Consider the following 19,275-nt stretch of genomic DNA (forward strand, 5'->3'; position numbering starts at 1 on the left):
AACCTTTTTCTGGAGAGAAATTCAAGCAGGCTGTGGAGCTACTACTTGCTAGAGAAATGTGCATAATTAATAGGAACCTAAGTGCTAATATCCAAAACAATGGGAAAAAGGCCTCAAAGGCATTTCAGAGACCTTCACAGGGCCCCCTCCCATCACAGGCCCAGAGGCCTAGGAGGGAAGAATGATTCCATGGGCCAGGGCCAGGCCCTGCTGCCTTACACAACCTTGGGTCACTGCTCTCTGCATCGTGGCTGCTCCAGTCATGGCTCAGAGGGGTACAGCTCAGGCCACTCCTTTAGACAGTGCAAGCTGTAAACCTTGGTGGCTTCCATGTGGTGTTAAGCCTGCAGGTGCACTGAGTGCAAGAGTTGAGCCATGGGAGCCTCCATCTAGATTTCAACGGCGGTATGGAAAGGGCTGGGTATCCAGGCAGAAGCTTGCTGCAGGGGGAGAGCTCTCACAGAAAACTGCTACTAGGACAGTGTGGAGAGGAAATGTGGGGCTGGAGCCCCTACACAGCATCCCCACTGGGGCACTGCCTAGTGGAGCTGTGAGAAGTAGGCCACCATCCTCCAGACCCCAGAATGGTAGATTCACCAACAGCTTGCACTGTGCACCTAGAAAAGCCACAGGCTCTAAATGCCAGCCCATGAGAGCAGCTCCAGGGGCTGAACACTGCAAAGCCACAGGGATAGAACTGCCAAAAGCCTTGAGAGCCCACCTCTTACAACAGTGTGCCCTGGATTTGGGACATGGAGTCAAAGGAGATTATCTTGGAGGTTTAAGATTTAATGACTTCCCTGCTGGGTTTTGAACCTGAGTGGGGTCTATAGCCCTTCATTTTTTTGGCCAATTCCTCCCTTTTGCAATGATAGTATTTATGCAATGTGTATACCCCCATTGCTTCTTGAAGCATCTCTTTTTTGATTTTGCAAGCTCATAGGCAAAAGGGACTAACCTTATTTCAGATGAGACTTTGGACTTTGGACTTTTGAGTTAATGTTGGAATGAGTTAAAACTTTGGGGATTATTGGGAAGGCATGATTGTATTTTTAAATTTGAGAAGGACATGAGATTCAGGAGGGGCCAGGACAGAATGATATAGTTTGTATCTGTGTCCCCACCCATTGAAATGTAATCTCAGTGTTGGAGGTGGAGTCTGGTGAAAGGTGACTGGATCATGGTGGCAGATTTCTCATGAATGGTTTAGCACCATCCCTCTTAGTACTGTCCTCATGATAGTGAGTGAGTTCTTGTGAAATCTGGTTGTTTAAAAGTGTGTAGTCCACCCACCCCTATTGCTCTCTCCCTTGCTCCTATTCTGGTCATGTGATATGACTGCTTCCCCTTCACCTTTCACCATGATTCTAAGTTACCTGAGGCCTCCCCAGAAGCCCAGCAGATGCCAGCATCATGCTTTCTGTTCAGCCTGCAGTACTGTGAGCCAATTAAGCTTCTTTTAAAATATATTATCCAATCTCAGATATTTCTTTATGGCAAAGCAAGAATGGACTAATTCAGAAAAATAACACCTTCTAAATTTATTTGTTTTATTTTATTGTTGTTTTTGTTGTTTACAGAAAAAAGCCATTTAGATATTTGCAATACTTGGTAAACAAAAGCCAATGGAATCTGTTAATAAATACAAGTTGAATGTTTATGCTTGAATCTCTCTTTGGATAAAGAATACGACATGAAAGTGCCTTTTCTAACTTTCATGACCTATGTAATATAGCTGCTGGCATCTTCATGCTGCATGTTCATAAAATGTTTTGATTTCCTCAATAGAAAGGTACTCTGTTAGGACAATTGCTTACATTTCTAAATAAATGTAATCACTCTTCATTTCATATGCTCCTTATTCAGACATATTTGGAGGCATCAACAGAAGATGAAAGGACACAAGACCATGACTTTAAACATTTAGGTTCAAATCCTGGTTCTATCTGCAATTAAGTATGTAACCCTAAAAACATCTCGGTGTCTCTTTCCTCATCACATGTGAGAGGATATTTGTGAGAATTCATATCTTCCTTATAGCTGCAACAACATCTAGGAAGATTCTTCTCTAAGAAGAGTTCCTTATAGCTGCAACAACATCTAGAAAGATTCTTTTCTAAGAAGAGTTCCTTATAGCTGCAACAACATCTAGAAAGATTCTTTTCTAAGAAGAGTAAAGTGATATACTAATATAAAGATAAATGGTAGCCCATGAGATTTAAATTGTTTTTGCAGTCTTGGAAATCTGTGTTATCCTACCTGTCTCCTACACTTATCTATATTGGGAATCCTCATTCAACTCCAGATCCCATATAACATCTGTGAGCTGGGTGGTTTAGTTGAGCCAGATAGAGGAGTAACTAGTAGGTCCAGGCAATAGAGTACCAGTAATATTTCCAGGATGTAAAACACCCATGGCTAGGAGACAGGATTCTAGTATGGGCTCTGCCAGGAATTTCTGATATGGCCTTTACTATTCATTTGCCTCTTAGGACCTCTTTCACTAAAAATAGTAAATACACACGTATGCACATAGACACATAGTTACATATATATACACATTCACATATAAATGGTTCAGAAAATAATAAAGGCATAAAACAACATAATCTAAACTTTTCTTACAGTTCAAGAACACTTGAATAAGTGAACAGTATAAGTGAATAATATAATAATATCAACTTACACATAAATATTATATTATTATATATTATGTTGTTTTATGTTCTCAGGCATACTGCTCATCTTACTATTTGTATTTAATTTCCCTGAGCTTTAGCATCTTATTGAGTCAAATATGGGCCAATAGTTAAAGAGAAGATCTCTGGGTTTTCTCGAGACTCTAAAATCTCAATCTCTGTTTATGGCACATATTTCAGACTGTTTCATGTGCTGTGTGTGTGTGCGTGTGCGTGTGTGTGTTGTATCTCCCCTTGACATTTAGCCCCAAAGTGATAGACCTCAAGCGGGGAGTCATTCATTCATTCATATATTTAGTAATTTGATGGTTTATTTTGTGTAAGTCACTGTGGTGAATATAAAAGTAAGACGAACGTCTTGCTTCCCTAGACTAACATTTAATAGGTAATATACAAATCGTATAGAAATAATGACAACATAAGGTAGAAAATAATATTTATGAGTAGTGAACAAGAAGTGTGAAGTGTTTTGGACATTCAGAGTAAGGATAAAATGCTCCCACATAGGGGAGCTCACACATGGAAGGTTTCATCAAGAATATGGCCTTTGAACCAAGCCTTAAGGATGGAGAACAAATCATATCAAAATTATTTGTATGTGGACAAGATAACAGAAAAAAATCAAGAGCAGAAGGTCTTACATCCAGAATTTCTCCCTCCTACTGGCAAGTCAAATCCTAAGTAAGTTGATATTTATTACAGGCTTCAGAAATTTCTTGTCTTTTATTGGTAGTAAATCTAGTGAAAATGTAGTTTACTGGGTTTTTTCTTTGGGCTCACTTTTCAAAGAACACTATTTTACAGCCTAATTGATTAGTATAGAAAATCTAAATATCAATATTACTTTAAAGTTGACCCCATGGTCTCTGAATAGGTGCACTTATGCCTTATTGATAAGACTCTCAATAATAAAACTATTTGAACGTGAAACACATCAAACATTTTAGCTTCTTTCCTGTTTTATTGCCTCAATAGGCAAAAGTCTCTATACTCAATAAAACAAATCTGCTTTTGTTTTTATTGCCTTGTCTTTGAAATTGTGGCCCTTTGTCTTACAACCAATGGTGGAGTAGTTACATAGGAAGAAAAGAAATGGTCGTATTAGAGTACAATGCTTATTTGCTAGAAATAAACAAGCCAATTTTAGTAAAAAAAAACTGACCTAACTCTGTGCTAAGATCTTCAGACTTAATAGCCATTCCAATTCTCTCTGACATTTAAAAATTATAAGGCACAGCAAAAAGAAATTCTTAAATGTCAGAATCCTCATAATTTCTTCAACTTTTGCCACTGAATTCTTAACTCCTTCCCCAACCCCTACGCTGCCCCCAGCCTGTGAGTATACTGGGGCAGAAGAGAAGCTAGAAGAGGTACCATGTATATAGTTCTGCTGGTAGCAAGGCTGTTCAGACTGACATATACCACCCAATGCAATCCTCAGGCCAGGTTCTCTGACAGGCTCCTTCAGAGTCATTTCACTGCATCACTGGGCCTATTTTAAAGGTGGAGTCAATGGAAGAAGAAAGTCTGAGAAACTGAGATACCACTATTCTCTTCCCTACATTTCTTTTTCATTAATCCATTAAGGTAACTATTTTTAGCTACTGCTGTGGTGCCACATTTGTCTTTAGTGAATTTTGATTCAAAAGGGACCAGAAATCATATGGTGATTATAAATGAGATGTCAGAACAGGGAATGCAGTAGTAATAATAAGAAGACAGAGGAGGGAAATTACAAGTAGAAAGAAGACAAGAAGGATGAAGAAAAGGAGAAAGAGAAAGAGAGCAAAGAAAGAGATATAAGGTTTACTACACACTTAGAAAAGGAAAGACACACTGGTGTCTTGTATAAATTGTGACCATAACGCAGTGAGGATGGCATTGGTACACGTTTTACATACAAATAACCAGTGATTGAGGCTCAAAGATGTAAAGAGCTTACCTTCCATCATACAGCCAACAAGTGGTAGAACTAGGATTCAAAATCCCACACAGTTTAATCAGTGAGGGTATCCGCTTCTCAAAAGCTGTGGGAGGAAAGTAGTATCTCTAATGAAATGGTATTACGTTTAGAAAAATTTGTGTAAGTATTCTATGATCTAAAAATACTAATGCAGTCCACAGGATATATTGAGTATCTATCAGTATGATAATACCTCTTAATCAATACTTGCTAGTGTCATTGTCAAAGCACTGAAATAAAGGTGGAGATATTCTCTTTTGCTTTTCTTAATATTTTATGTGAACTCCCTTCTTATAAATTCCTATTTTTAAAACCACAAAATAAAGGAGGCCCCTATTCCTTTTTTCTTCTATCATATTTTCATATACATTCTTGGAGCTGGTGTGTGTGTGTGTGTGTGTGTGTGTGTGTAATAGATATGAAACAACGTCGCACTTTATCAATTATTATTGTTGGTTAACATCTCAGTCAATCTCATTTTCTCAGTTCTACCTTCTGAGGGATCCTGCTTCTTTTTTCAGGGTTGTTGCAGTTTTCATTTCTTTTTTTTTAACATTTATTGACTGTCAACAAAAAAGGCTTTATTTTCTACCAGTTTCCTCAATTTAGAAATACAATAATTATCGTGATGAAGAGTATTGGTTAACTTTCCACAAAAAGGAGATTTTAAAAAGGAATCCTTATTTTCTAGTCAATAAAACTACCCTTTTATTATAACAATATTTTCCCTTAATTTTTAAAATATTATCTAATCAAACAATTTAGAGAACCCTGATTTGAGGGTGACCCTTTATGTTAATGGAGAAATTTTATATTGGCTTGTCAGAGGTAGACGAACTGTGTGCTCTGTAAATTCTACTGTAATTGTGTCCATTCTCTGATTTTGCTTCAGTTTGGTTGTTAGCTATAAAATTACTGGTAAGTAATAAAACACAGGTCAAAACTATTAAACTCTTGTTGCAAATATTACCAAATCATAACAGGGAAATATCATCTGAAAGCCACAATTGCTAGCATTTACCTGTAAAATATGGTTTAAATAATAGGCCTCTTTTTTTTTCTTTCTTGGTTTGGCTTATTAAGATTTTACATTTCTCCTATAACTTGCTATCCAAATGAAAGGGACTGTTTCTGGAAACCACTTTGGTCGATTCTGCTTGATAATAAATAACCTTTAATTATTAAATATTCATAGAGGGTTTTAGCCATTTTATTTTTGTCTGGCAAGGAATTGCATGCCATATAACCATGTGTCTCTAAAGTATAGTGAAAGAAGATGAATGCTTGTAATACTCCCTGTGGCTAATTCTTCCTAATCCATTGCCCTTCTTTAAAAAAGAACAGTTGTGATCTTATTTATGATGTTTTAAGGCTCCATAGAGCTCTTACAAATGTTCGCTGACTTGTAGTTCTGTGTGAGGCTATGGTGCTCATGCATTGGTCAAAACAAACAGGAGCAAAACAGAAGGGCACAGAGTGGGGCTTGGTCAAAACAGGGAAGAGCAAAGGTAAAACTTGTATTGTAGTGATTATGTTGCCTTTTCTTCTCATTACATGATATCTCCCATTAGTAAAAGCTTACTCGACCAAATATTTGTTCCACCCTCCTCCTGTGATCTGACATCTCAGTAAATTTATGGCCAGCATTTCTCAACATGCATTTCTAAAGAACAGTTGGTTCAAAGAAATACTAGCAGATGTTACTTGAAAAAGAGTTCTGAGATCAGATAAGTTTGGGAAATACTAAACTATAGAAAGTTAAACAGGTTTCTTTTCTCAAGGGCTTCTTAGAGTTTTTGGTATGATAATATTCACTGTGAATCCCCACGAAAAGCATATAGATTTGCAAAACTTCCAGAATGCATTTGTCCTTTGAAACTTTTTTCACAGAATATGCTTATGAGAATAATGTTCCAAAGAACCTAATTTAGGAAACACTGAACTAAGTAACTGTAATGTGACTGTTGAGTGCTCCTTATATGGGAGGCAGGTAGAGGAGTAGGTAATTGGAAAGGCTAACTCTTCCTCTAAAACAATTGGCCAAAATACAAAACGAACTTGAAACTGTCAAAGGAGAAACAATTGATACAAAAATGGACACTTTTCATGGAAATACTTACTCCAAAGTTGTATAACACTCTCTTCACATAGATAGAATTAGCTTCATTCTAGCCTCCTGAGGTCAAACTGGTCACAAAAATCATGGTTTCTGTCTAAACTACCTCGAAAGATAAAGTTCTGTCACTGCAGATATCTAAAAATAAACTGAATGATCAGCTTAAAGCAAGGTGGAAGACATTGGGATTTTGGTTAGATCAAATACTTTAAATACCCCTTCCAACTTTGACAGTCTATGGTTCTAAGGGTATAGCTTATTATTATAAGCTATAATCTATCCCTACAGAAAATGACCAAGCCACAACTGGTAGTACATGTTTTCCTTAGAGATGATTAAGACAGTGCCAAAACGGGTTATTTTGTTTCTTCAAAATGGTTTAGTGGTGTTAATGGACTGAATGCTTGTGTACCCCAAAAATTCATATGCTGAAATTCTTTCCCCCAGTGTGATGGTTAGAAGATGGGGCCTTTGAAAAGTAATTAGCATGAAGGTGGTGCCCTCCTGAATGGGATTAGTGCCTTTCTGAGAAGAGAGGCAAAAGAGATTATCTTTCTCTCTGCAATGTGAGGATACAAGAAGACAGCCATCTATAAACCAGGAAGAGGGCCTTCATCAAGAACCGAACTATGCTAGCACCCTGATCTCAAACGCTCAGCTTCCAGAAGTATATGTTTCTTGTTTAAGCCACCCAATCTATGGTCGGTATTCTGTTATAGCAGACTAAACTAACACAAGTGGCCATTACAATGGCGGATGCTAGAAATTCAGGAGGCATTCACAGAGTGCATCTACCCACACATATTAGCAAGGGAAAAAGGTTTATATATATTTCCCACATCATGTAGAAAATCTCAATAATTCTTTGCTCTAGAAATCTGAAAGGCTTCATTTGCCTCCACAAATTATAGAACTGAGTAAGTGTTCTCAATTCATGTACTGCAAATATAGAATTTTATAATAATCTATCACATTACTATACAAACATGCTTATTTTGAAGGTGAAATAACTATCATCATTTATAATAGTCTCATGAATGATTACTATTTATTTAATATTCATAAATTTTTCAATGTAAAATTATCTTTTTAATCTATCTGGTAGGGAGAATGACTTAATCTGGCAGCATCTTTAGTCCTTCAACCATTTCCTGTTTTCTATAACCAGGTTCTAATGTTAAAGCATTCCACAGTCCACACACTCTACCCAGGGGTTAACCAGGAAAACAAGTTCAATGTTGTGTGTATGCTTTAACTGTGTATGTTTCTCTCCATCCAAAAATCTACAGCATGACTGGAAGAAATTATTAGGTCATCTCAACTAAACCAATGATGCCTTTCTTCTTTTATATTTTTTATTCAAGCCCTATAAATATCCTAATTACCTATTTGAGGGGGATTACATCTCCCTAGTTTATAGATCTTCCACAATGTCCCTCATTCCCAAATCATGTCTTAAAATTCAGCCTCAGAGTATTTTCTCCTCAAGTCTTGTATAACCTTTATCATCTTGTCACATTATTTAATGACATAATAAGATTTAAAAACATACCATATGTGTGTATGTGTGTGCATATACACACCTACTTAAGCTCTCCTATTATCTGTGTAAGTGCTAGTAAGGGTGGATTCCTACCAATTTTCTTCTCCAATGGGTGCACACCATTGCAAAAGAACCTAGAACTAGGAGTTAGAGGACGTAAATGGGACCAGTTGTTTATCCTCTCTGACATTCAGCCTCTTCATCCATAACTAATGGATGTGAGCCAGGAGCCATAGCTTGCATTAAACACTTGCTTAAAAATCTAGTATATACTTTTCCTCTTGGATTTGTCCAATTATTTTATTCCTGCAAGTATACCCTAGGCACTCTTCTAGACACTTAGGGAGGCCCGAGCTCATTGATCTAACAAAATAAAGATGAATGAGAAATAGAAGCTCAGGAGCCAGTGGGTCTTCCAGAATAACAAGTCATCTTTTTTTGGTCAGGGAAGAAAAAGAACTTCCAGCAACAGTTCCTAGCATAAACAGTAGTATCAGCATGCCAGAACCAAGTTGTGTTATGTCAGGCTGCCACATCAGACATTGTGCTTTATTTCTCCTTTAAAAGACTGACTGAATGGGTCTTATCAGTCTTCATCAGAAATGTCCACAGTCCATGCTACCTCTCTGCTCCATCCTAACCAAACATACAGTCTGTATCCAAGTCAATGGTTCTATGATCATAACAATTTTAAGCCCATAAGCTTAAGATAGTAATTAATCTAGTAGCTATTTAAAGGGAGTTTTGTTATATGGTGCATTAAGTCAGGGAAAGGCAGGTACACGAGGGATTCCCAGAAGTTTCCTCTATGTACATGTATTTACCTCAAAATGCTGTAATTAAATTCAATGAAATACATGTGTGAAAATCCTTTGAAAACTACAAAGAACTATATAAGCATATAACACTCAAAACTACCTGACCCTCATTATCCACAAATGTTTAAGTGCTAAGTCATTTTTCCATAATTTCTTAGTAGATATTTTTAGATCTATTTGAAAACACACTAATTCCTTTAGTTACTAGAGAATAAGTCTTTTGCATTCGTTATATGCAAAATATAATTCATATATCCATATAGTTGAGGCAGGATTTTTTGCTCCACAGTTCAGCTAAATCCAGGTTTTTGTCTCACGACCAGGAAAAATTAGGCATGCAGACACATTGAAAGCAAAAGGAAAGCTCTCAACTAAAAGAGGGGTCGTGCATGCAGGTTCCCCCCTCACAAATTGAATACCAGGCCACCACACATGAGTTGAAGGGGCCAGGCTCCTCCTCTCCATAAGGCACAAATTCCTGGTGGCTCCATGACATTCTCCCAGTGCATATGCAACCCTTAGTCTGAGCCACCCCACATTGATTTATTTCAGCTTACTGCGCACGTGTTAAGGGATGGAATTTTTCACTGTGGTCATGTTTAGGCAAGCCCTCTGTGCACAATGACCTGGGCAGGTCAGAGGTTCCCTGAGGACCCTTCCCTATTTGCCTAGGCATTTGGCTGTCTCTTGCCTCTATTATAATGACATACTTATCTTCAAAATATGCTGCTAAAATTTTAACAAATTCCTTTAGTCATGAACTGCAAACTTAAAAAGTTGCCAGTAAAACTCACTTCCTAAACGATTGTTTTTAAATAATATTATTTTAAATTTTTCAAAATGTGCTTGATGTGGATTGCATTCTTTGTAAAATAAGTAATGACTTTCCATCTATATCTGAGTTTTCTATTGAAGACATTTGAAGTTAACAGAAAATATAAGGAATGGGTTATATACTTGCTTCCAAATTTGTCATTGTTAATCTGGCTATAGAAAGTTCGCAAGGTCCATTTATTTTCCTATTACCTAGGAAATGCCACAAGATACGTATCATGTCATATTTGTAATTTAAATATCTTTATAGTCAAAAAATAAAACTATTGTGTGACTTTTTTAATGAGTCATGGAAGAGTACTGCATTACAGGCACAGAGTTCTATTAATGATTATATTATTGGGTATTAGATATAGGTAATTGTCATCATTTTCACACAAATACACAAAAACATGTTCATGCCCTATTTAATTACTTGATTTATCAGTGGACATTTAATAAGTGCCAGTCTAGATGCTGCCATGGGAACTATATCTCCCAGAGTGTACAGCATACAAAAAAAGATTGGCAGTGCACAAGGAAAAAGAGTAATGGTGGGTGTTAGGAATGAGAAGCTCAGGAAGATTTTCATCTGAGATACTACTATGATCATAACACTCCCAAACTCCCTCTTACATTCTCTCACTCTCTAGATATCTGGTTTGCACAAAAGAGAGCTGGCACCATCTAATTTTTGTGTGGAAATCCGAAGATGTCCTAAGGGCATGTGAGTATATGTCAGTCAGAGTCAGGTCAGAAAAACAGAAACAGCATTTCGATAGGGAATTGATTAACTGGGCACTGGAGAACTGGACTTTTAACAAAAATACATGGAGGTAACACAGACATAGTAACTTTAGGGAGAAGCTAACTCCCTATGGATGGGGAAATAGAGAGAAGAGTTTGAAGGAACCAGATTTAGAAGTTTGGAGGGTGAATTGTATAAAGCTGGGTCCCCTCTGAGGAAGAAATGCTCTCCATGTAGTGCTGATGATTCTAAGTGAAAGTAACAGTGCTGGTTCTAGGAATACAGGGGGAAAGCTGGAAACTCTAGCCAGTTTCCAATACTCAAGGTGAAGGGTCATTGCTAGGGTGCTGGTCATAGGAAGTCATGTAAAACATGTCAGAGCAAGTTCCTTCTCCGCCCCCCAGTTTTATAGTATCAAGTTAGTGTCCCCTATTAGCAGAACTTAGCAGAGAAACAGCTTGGAAACGAGAGGTGAAATTTGCATGGTCTTAGTCCCAATATCACAAAGCACAATACGGAAGAGTAGGTTTCAAGCTAATCAGCACTGGGAAACTGAGAGTATAGATTTGAGGGCTGGCAGTACATCAACCCACCTGGAGTGCTGTTGGTTCCCCCAGCTCTTCCCTCTGTCCCCTACTCCTAATCCCTAGGGAAGTATGTGCCCCCTCCTGTTACTATCTCTGTGTTCACTTCTGTATCTTCCTGTTACCTTTCCTGCCCTCCAATACCAGTTTAAACAATTGTCTACTTGAAATTTTCATTGTTATGTTTTCCTGACAAAGACAGACTGCTTGACCTTCTCTTGCTCTCCTAACCTTACAAATCCCATAGGGTCTACCACTGGGTGGTGCCAGCCCTGGTCAAATGCTGTGACTTATGCTGACCTGTTTGCCTTAAAACCTTCCCTCCACCTGGGCCTGGATCCTGCCCAGTTCTCTTAACTAGTGCCTGATGCAGACTTCATTATCTCTTAATTATTCTGACTAGGTAATCCAACCTCAATTTACATCCTGTGTTTCCATGGAAAGCCATGTTACTTCTAGCTTGATGGATTTCATTACTGATCAAGGCCTCACTTAAACAAGTGACATGTCTCATGGGAACTTCCAAAGACATTCATCAGAGAATTGCACTGTAGCCCTATCTAGCTGGCTCCTTACCATACTATTTGGAAAGCTGTATGTGGGTGGGTATGTCCTTGCACAGTGGAAGGATAAGTTAAGATAAAATATTAATAATTAACAAATATATATATGAAATAAACTGGTTGTTACTTAGCTCATTAGTTCACATGCATTATTAACCCATTTAATTTTCAAAATAACCTGTGAATTAGGTAATATTTTTACTTTACAGAGGAAGTTTAGCAAAATGAAGGAGTGTACTCAAAGCTGAGCCCAGATACAAACCCAGCCCTTTGTGGTTACAAAACCTTTTCATCTGCTGACTTCTTGCTTTTCAGTGGAGTACCAGGGTCAGACTTCAGCCCACCTGGAAACTCACTAGCATAACTCAGCTGATGTGAAGATGAAATATTGTCCTCGTATCCTAACTGACTGCCCCTTTCCTATATAATGATTGGGAATTCAATATTGACCCAATTCAACAAAGATTTTTTGAGCCTTGTCTATGAGGCAGGCAAGTGGTAATAATAGATAATAAACTTACTGAGGGCTTATTGTGTTTGGGGCATTGTTTCAAGAACATGGATGTCTCATTTAATGTTCTGAACAACTCTAAGATAGATCCATTATTAACAATCCCATTTTACAGATGATGCAATTGAAGTCCAGAGAGGCTAAATGATGTGGCTATGATGTCACAGCTAGGAACTGGCCGAACCAAGGTAAGAACATAGGCAGCATGACTCTGAAGCCTATAGTCTTAACTTCTATGCTATATTTCATCTTGTGTAAGAGGCTGAAGAGGAAAAAATAAGTAAGACATAGGCAAGAAGACCAAACACATCTAGAAACATAAGTAATGTAATAATCACCCTTGCAAAGGAATACAGACTATAGAGAAAGTAGCAATTAGTTTTAGAGAATGAAAGACAATAACTTTCGAGCTAGTTCTTAAGTATGGATTTCAGAGTTTTAGGAGAAAAATCAATAAGTCCTGGTGATGGGACACAGAAGAGAGATGGATGTCCAGGATGGCTCTGTGGAGGGGCAGATCTAAGAAGGTAGATGTGGAGATTAATTTTAGACAATGTACGTTTAAGTGAGTGATAAGAATTAGGCAGCACCCCCACCTCCCCACCCCCACAAATAAAGGTCTAGATTTGAAGATAGGAGTCAAAACTACATTATAGATTGAAATTTCCATTACACAAGTAAGAGGTGTCCATAGATGTGATAAGTTGTCCTAGAAAGAGTAGTAGAAACAAAGAAATAAGGTTTTTCTCACTTTTTCTTCTGGGCAGTTACCTACTATGATCAGCAGTAGGGTCAAGATAAAAAGGCATAGAACAGAAAGGAGAAGGCAGCCTCTGACATCAGGAACTGGTGGCCTGATATTAACATCTGAGCCCTGATGTGTTGCTATGAGCTGGCCTAGTACCATCAGCCAAGACTTAGTTCTCCTGTTGAATACAAAGGGTTTCACAGAACATCAATATCAGACAAGGCCACTCTGTGATCATGACAGAACTAGGCAATAAGACCACTCTGTAATCATACCTGAAAACAAATCATGAACATTTTCCAAACCATAAAAATGACCAAATATCTCGCTATCCTAGCTAATACTAGTTACTACTGCTTCTTTACCAAGTACAGTTTTAGTCTACCCTGCAGTTAAATGAGAATTATGGAAACACCCAGCCATAGAATTGTACCCACCTATTGACAGTACCCAATCCAGAGCAAACCTTCACTTACTTGGATCCACCCACAGATCATGCAACTAAACTCTGAATCTCATAAATCCTTTCTAACAACATCTTACTGGATACCCCACAGTTCCTGTGGGCATATTTTCCTTCATGACAAAGAGTAATAATCACAACTTAGTCAAGTACAGGTATTTTCCTGGTAGTCTTTTGCTGGAGGTCATTGAGAGTAAAGAGAATTCCTAGATATATTTTCCTATTTTATCTGCTTTGTTTTAAGTAAGAAATTAAAGTATTAAACATTTTGCATTGGTACTCTTTTTGACTTGATTTAAAATAGTCAATATGCACTTAGCTATACAACCTATTTATTGACAAAATATCTGTTTGGGATGATTATTTCACTGTGAAAGAAAACTCAAAACAGTAGAAGCAATAGAAAATCTTACTAATCTAATGACATAACTTCTCAAAATGCTTGTCTAAATTAATACATGAAGGCCGGGCGTGGTGACTCACACCTGTAATCCCAGCGCTTTTGGAGGCCGAGGCAGGAGGATCTCGAGGTCAGGAGATCGAGACCATCCTGGCTAACATGGTGAAACCCCATCTCTACTAAAAATACAAAAAAATTAGCCGAGTGTGGTGGTGGGCGCCTGCAGTCCCAGCCACTCAGGAGGCTGAGGCAGGAGAATGGTGTGAACCCAGGAGGTGGAGGTTGCAGTCAGCTGAGATCACGCCACTGCACTCCAGCCTGGGCGACAGAGCGAGATTCCATCTCAAAAAAAAAAACAAGCAAAAATTAATACCTATAATTGATCTTTAGTCATTACTAATTTCAAACACTCAAACCCTAACCATAATTTTTTAAATAATAAATTCTTAATAGGTCTGTACACAATAGAGCTTCAATTTTTTGTCAGACAGGTGAAATAAAATTAGTTACAATTAGCATGTCTTGTTGAAATTGTCAGCCATTATTGGTTTCCCTCTGCTAATATTTTACTACTCTATTTTTGTTTCTATCATTATATATGAAAAAGAATATTTACATAAGAAATCTGGGCTGGGCGCAGCGGCTCACGCCTGTAATCCCAGCACTTTGGGAGGCCGAGGTGGGTGGATTGCTTGAGGTCAGGAGTTCAAGACCAGCCTGACCAACATGGTGAAACCTGGTCTCTACTAAAAATGCAAAAATTAGCCGGGCGTGGTAGTGGGCACTTGTAATCCCAGCTACTCCGGAGGCTGAGGCAGGAGAATGAAACTGCAGGGAGGTGGAGGTTGCAGTGAGCTGAGATCACACCACTGCACTCCAGCCTGGGCAACAGAGTGAGACTCCATTTCAAAAAAAAAAAAAAAAGAAAGAAAAGAGAGAGAGAAAGAAATCTGGCAGACCATGAATCCTCCTTCTTTCAGTAAAGAGTTAGAAAAATCCCTTACTTTTCGTTGTTCTTTGACATGATATAATGTAATCAAATGTGACTGACGCAATCTAACAAATCTAGACACAATATGAAATGCCACAGGAAAACAAGGGAAAGCTACTATATTTATCTAGGCTGAAGAGAAACAAAACTTATCATGAAACATAAAAACAAAGGCTTTGGAAAACGAGCAAATAATACACTTCATGGAGTTTGTTCAAATATCTTATATTCAGCCTTTTTGAGATATATTCTATGATGGATATTATATGAAGTTTAGAAATTTTTTTCCCACTTGAGAGTAGAACAAGATGGGGCCTTTTCAGTTTTTAAACCTGTTTAAATACAGTGGGAACCAGTGCTTTTCAAAAGACCTCTCTTCTGTGGTGTTCATGACTCGAAACCTGTGATTTCTCATAGGTTCCAAGGTAATTCTAAATGGACTACACTTCAGCTAAGCTGTTTTTCTGAGACTGTACCCTGCCTCTGAACTGTGCTAAAATAACCTTGCATTATCCTAATTAGGATTATTCACAATACACACATATTGCAAAGGGCCATTTTCATTTTCAATTAGTTGAAAAGGATTAGTTGCAGTCATACACATATGGTCCTGAATGCTATTATTATTAAACTCAATATTTTTTATTGCTGTTAAAATTATACTCCTTACCAATATAACTTAGCTAATGGAGTAAAAAGATGGTCTCTTCCTGACAAATCACTCTCTTCTAAAGAAAATTGTGAAGGTAACAATACCTAAACGGAAGAAAATATATGTGTGGTAAAGAGGCTGTTTAATCACGAGTAATGGCAAACCTAAAATTAGTTCCAATTAAAAGAGAAATGCATGGAAACTAATCTGAACGTAGCAGATAAAGGGTGGCATGAAGGAGAGATTATTAAGCAGCAGCATATAACAGGACCCCAGGTGCAGCACTTCCTCATTATACCTATTCTTGAGCAGCAATGTCCTGAGTGTACGGTAAACCACCGCACCCCCATCCCCCGAAAAAAAAAGAAAAAGAAAAAGAAAAAAAAATACTCCAAGGAATAATTTTACACGGTTGCTACACTTGAGATGAACAAGTACATGTTTTTTGGAAGAAAGACCATAGCAACTTGGTTTTTACTTCCAAAATACAGCAGCATGTTAATTGCTTGATCAGCCAAATGAAACTAAATGTAATTAAGACTAGTGTGGGGTTAATTTGATCCATAATTATGTTATATAAAGTAAATGAAAATTGTTTCTTTCCTAAATTGCAATTCATTAAAATTACAGATATTAAAATAAGATACTATAAAATTACATGAAGCATGTACACATTAATAGCCATTAGTAATAGCTTGATATTTCTATCTAAGCAACAGTTTATTGAAATGTCAAAAGGTGATATTTGACCACTCACATGACTGATTTTTTTACTCTGTTTTTCCATACTTCTAAGAAATATTTCTTTTCTTTTTCTTTCTTTTTTTTTTTTTTTTTTTGGCTAATGAAGCAAAGTGTTCTAGTCTTAGTTTGTTTTTACCATTTTTCTTTTTTTTTTCAAATGTCTATAATCTGCTAATAAAAGTACAAATCAGTTCTCATTGAACCTTTATTAAAATAAAAACACAGGTACTTCATATTCAAAATTACATAGAGGTATGTACATTTCATAAGATGTCAAATGCATACAGTATAAGTAAAGTATTTGGGAGATTTTTGTTTTCAAAACCAGATTCTGAATCATTGACTAAAATGATAGTCATACTATATGTTATATTTATGTAACATTTGGGTTTTAAGCTGATAAAACATGATTGGGCATAAAAACATTAACTTAAGAAAAATGAAAGGAGGTAACATTTATTGTATGCTGTTTTGAGCATTGTGCTATGCACTATAAACAACCTATTTTTATCCCCTTGTGAAGCTGGTGTTATTGTCTCCCATTAACAGGTGAGAGAACTGAGGCTCAAGAGATTTAAGGAGCTTGCCTGAAGTCACCGAGCTACTTGTGCCATTTACTGTGAGGTGGGGGAGGAGTTCTTTTCTCTTAGACATGATGTCAAAACATAGAGAAGCCAATTAATTTGCCTGATACAACAACACAGTATTTTAATTCCAACCTTATATTCTTATTCATTGAAGATAATGTGTTTATTTCTGTGAAACTAAAAAACAGAATGTCGTAGCATATTATCTTCGTGCCCATTCACATGATATTAAATACAAGTTAGCCAAATAATCCTATTATTTTGAGTCCCTAAACATCTACAGGGCCTACTTAGTGGTGGAGAAAGAAATACAAATGGCAAGTGGAACTATCTTATTGAATAGTAATAAACACCTTACATGGAGTTCCACTGAGTACACATAGAAAAGGCCTATGTTTTAGGGTAAGAAAGCGTAGGCTGATTATTATACTGTTGAATTGGAAGGAAAGGAAGGAGTGAGGGCTGGGAGAAAGGAGTGCAAAACAGTGGAAAGTGTTTCTAGATTCTGTTGAAGAGCACTGGCCTCCCTGTATGTGATAATGCTTTTTACCTTTACTCCCTTCAGGCTTGAGGAAAAAAGTGATGACTCGAAAATTTGATGTTATTGTAAAGAAAAAGCATTTGTAGTAGAATTTAGGTACAACACTCAGCAATAGCAGTCTATCAGTTACAGAACCAGAGATATTCAAACCAAGTCTAACTGGAACTTCAATATACCACAATATATTTATTTATTGCTATGAAGCAAGTTATCTGCACATTCTTGAGAATCATATACTTTCTTTGCACAATAAACTGTCACTATATTACTATTAAAAATAGTATGCAAACATTCACAAACAATTCTCTGTAGTTGATTGCACTGTACTAATGACAACCATCCTTAAATATTTTGGAAATCACCTGCATTTCTCTTACAGTTGAAGCCATGTTTCATAAAAGAAAAGATAAAACAAACAAATCATACTTAAGAAGTTGCCAGAACACATTATTTACAGTAAGCATGTATGCTTAACAAACCAAATATTTAATATTTCATGCATGAAAAATGGGCAGACATCACAGTCATTAGTATTCCAGGTGAGGCAGAACATGCAAATTTACTCAGCCATTAAAGAATGAGTCATATGCTATTTAATATAACAAAATAGTTTATGTATATTAGAGTAAACAGTGAAAGCACAATAGAAAAAAATGGATTTGATTCAGATGTTGAGCTGCTATGTAAACCAATTATCTATCCGGAGGGAAACAGCTCTGTCTACAACTACTTAGGCTCTAGGGCCTATTACAAACCCTGGAGTGGGCTGTTGTTTCTGTTCTCCAGGGAATTTACCACGTCACACTAGAAATAGCTGACAATAATTAGAAAGCCTGCTTCTGCCAGTATTGCACACATTTTTAATACCTTCCTAAGTATTATGGGAGATAATACACAAGGTCTTTAGAATTCTAGTCATGCCACCCAAGCCATGGAAAGGACAACTAGACAATAGCCCCAAACTGGACTGTGACAGGCTAATTATTGTGGCTTCATTATAAAACCTCTTTTTACATAGGTCACCTGGGAAGTGTAATTAAAAATGCATTATTGGGGTATTTTTTATTGAAGCAATTAAATTAAAAAGCCAAAAAAATAATTATATGAGGAGCAAATAATAATGTTGGTCAACAGCGTTTATCTAAGAAAGAGAGAACACGTTAGTGGTTCATTAGCAGTAAATGTGTTAACGGGAATCTGTTTGAAAAATGAGCCATAGAATGGCTTTTAAATACGGAGATTAAAGGATTTATAATGTCAAGTTTAACACAGAAATTATAGATAGTATTACATAACTATGAGTAATAGCACCTTTAATCTGACTTAGTAAAATGATTTACATCATACTTTGTGCTGCTTCAATTGTATGAGTATTATACGTGCTACATCTCAGCTAGATAAGTTGCCTTATTTTTTTAACACACTTATGGATCTGTTCTAATTATATGGTACATCTAAATAATTAGATGTTAAAATATGTATCTTCCAGGGCAGAATTTTTGTCTTGGATATCCATTCTATGTAAAGATACCAAAACATGACACCAATTATTTAGGAAAAATTTTATAAAGCTGTAAATATATCACATTGAACTATTCCTCCCTGTCTCAAAATTCTATTGGTACTTCTCCCCATCATCATTGTTATTATCACCATCACCACTATAATGATCGTAATCACTAATAATGAATGTTTATTACTTGCAAGGAACTAAACATTGCATATTGTATAGACTTTTACTTTCAATTCTCTAAATAACCTTAGGGATTAATAATTTATCTCTGTTTTTAA

General features: G+C 36.8%; 1 long non-coding RNA gene across 1 annotated transcript in view; it reads left to right on the top strand.

Moving 5' to 3' along the window:
* Window positions 1–18,573, top strand: part of LOC107973711 (uncharacterized) — a 65,900-nt gene extending 47,327 nt beyond the window's left edge. The window contains exons 2-4 of the long non-coding RNA XR_001716104.3: window positions 10,606–10,679; window positions 12,474–12,546; window positions 16,906–18,573. This is a non-coding gene — a long non-coding RNA (uncharacterized LOC107973711). The remainder of the gene's footprint in view (window positions 1–10,605; window positions 10,680–12,473; window positions 12,547–16,905) is intronic.
* Window positions 18,574–19,275: the final 702 nt, after the last annotated feature.

The sequence above is a fragment of the Pan troglodytes genome, chromosome 13, assembly GCF_028858775.2.
Source record: "Pan troglodytes isolate AG18354 chromosome 13, NHGRI_mPanTro3-v2.0_pri, whole genome shotgun sequence".
Lineage (NCBI taxonomy): Eukaryota > Metazoa > Chordata > Mammalia > Primates > Hominidae > Pan > Pan troglodytes.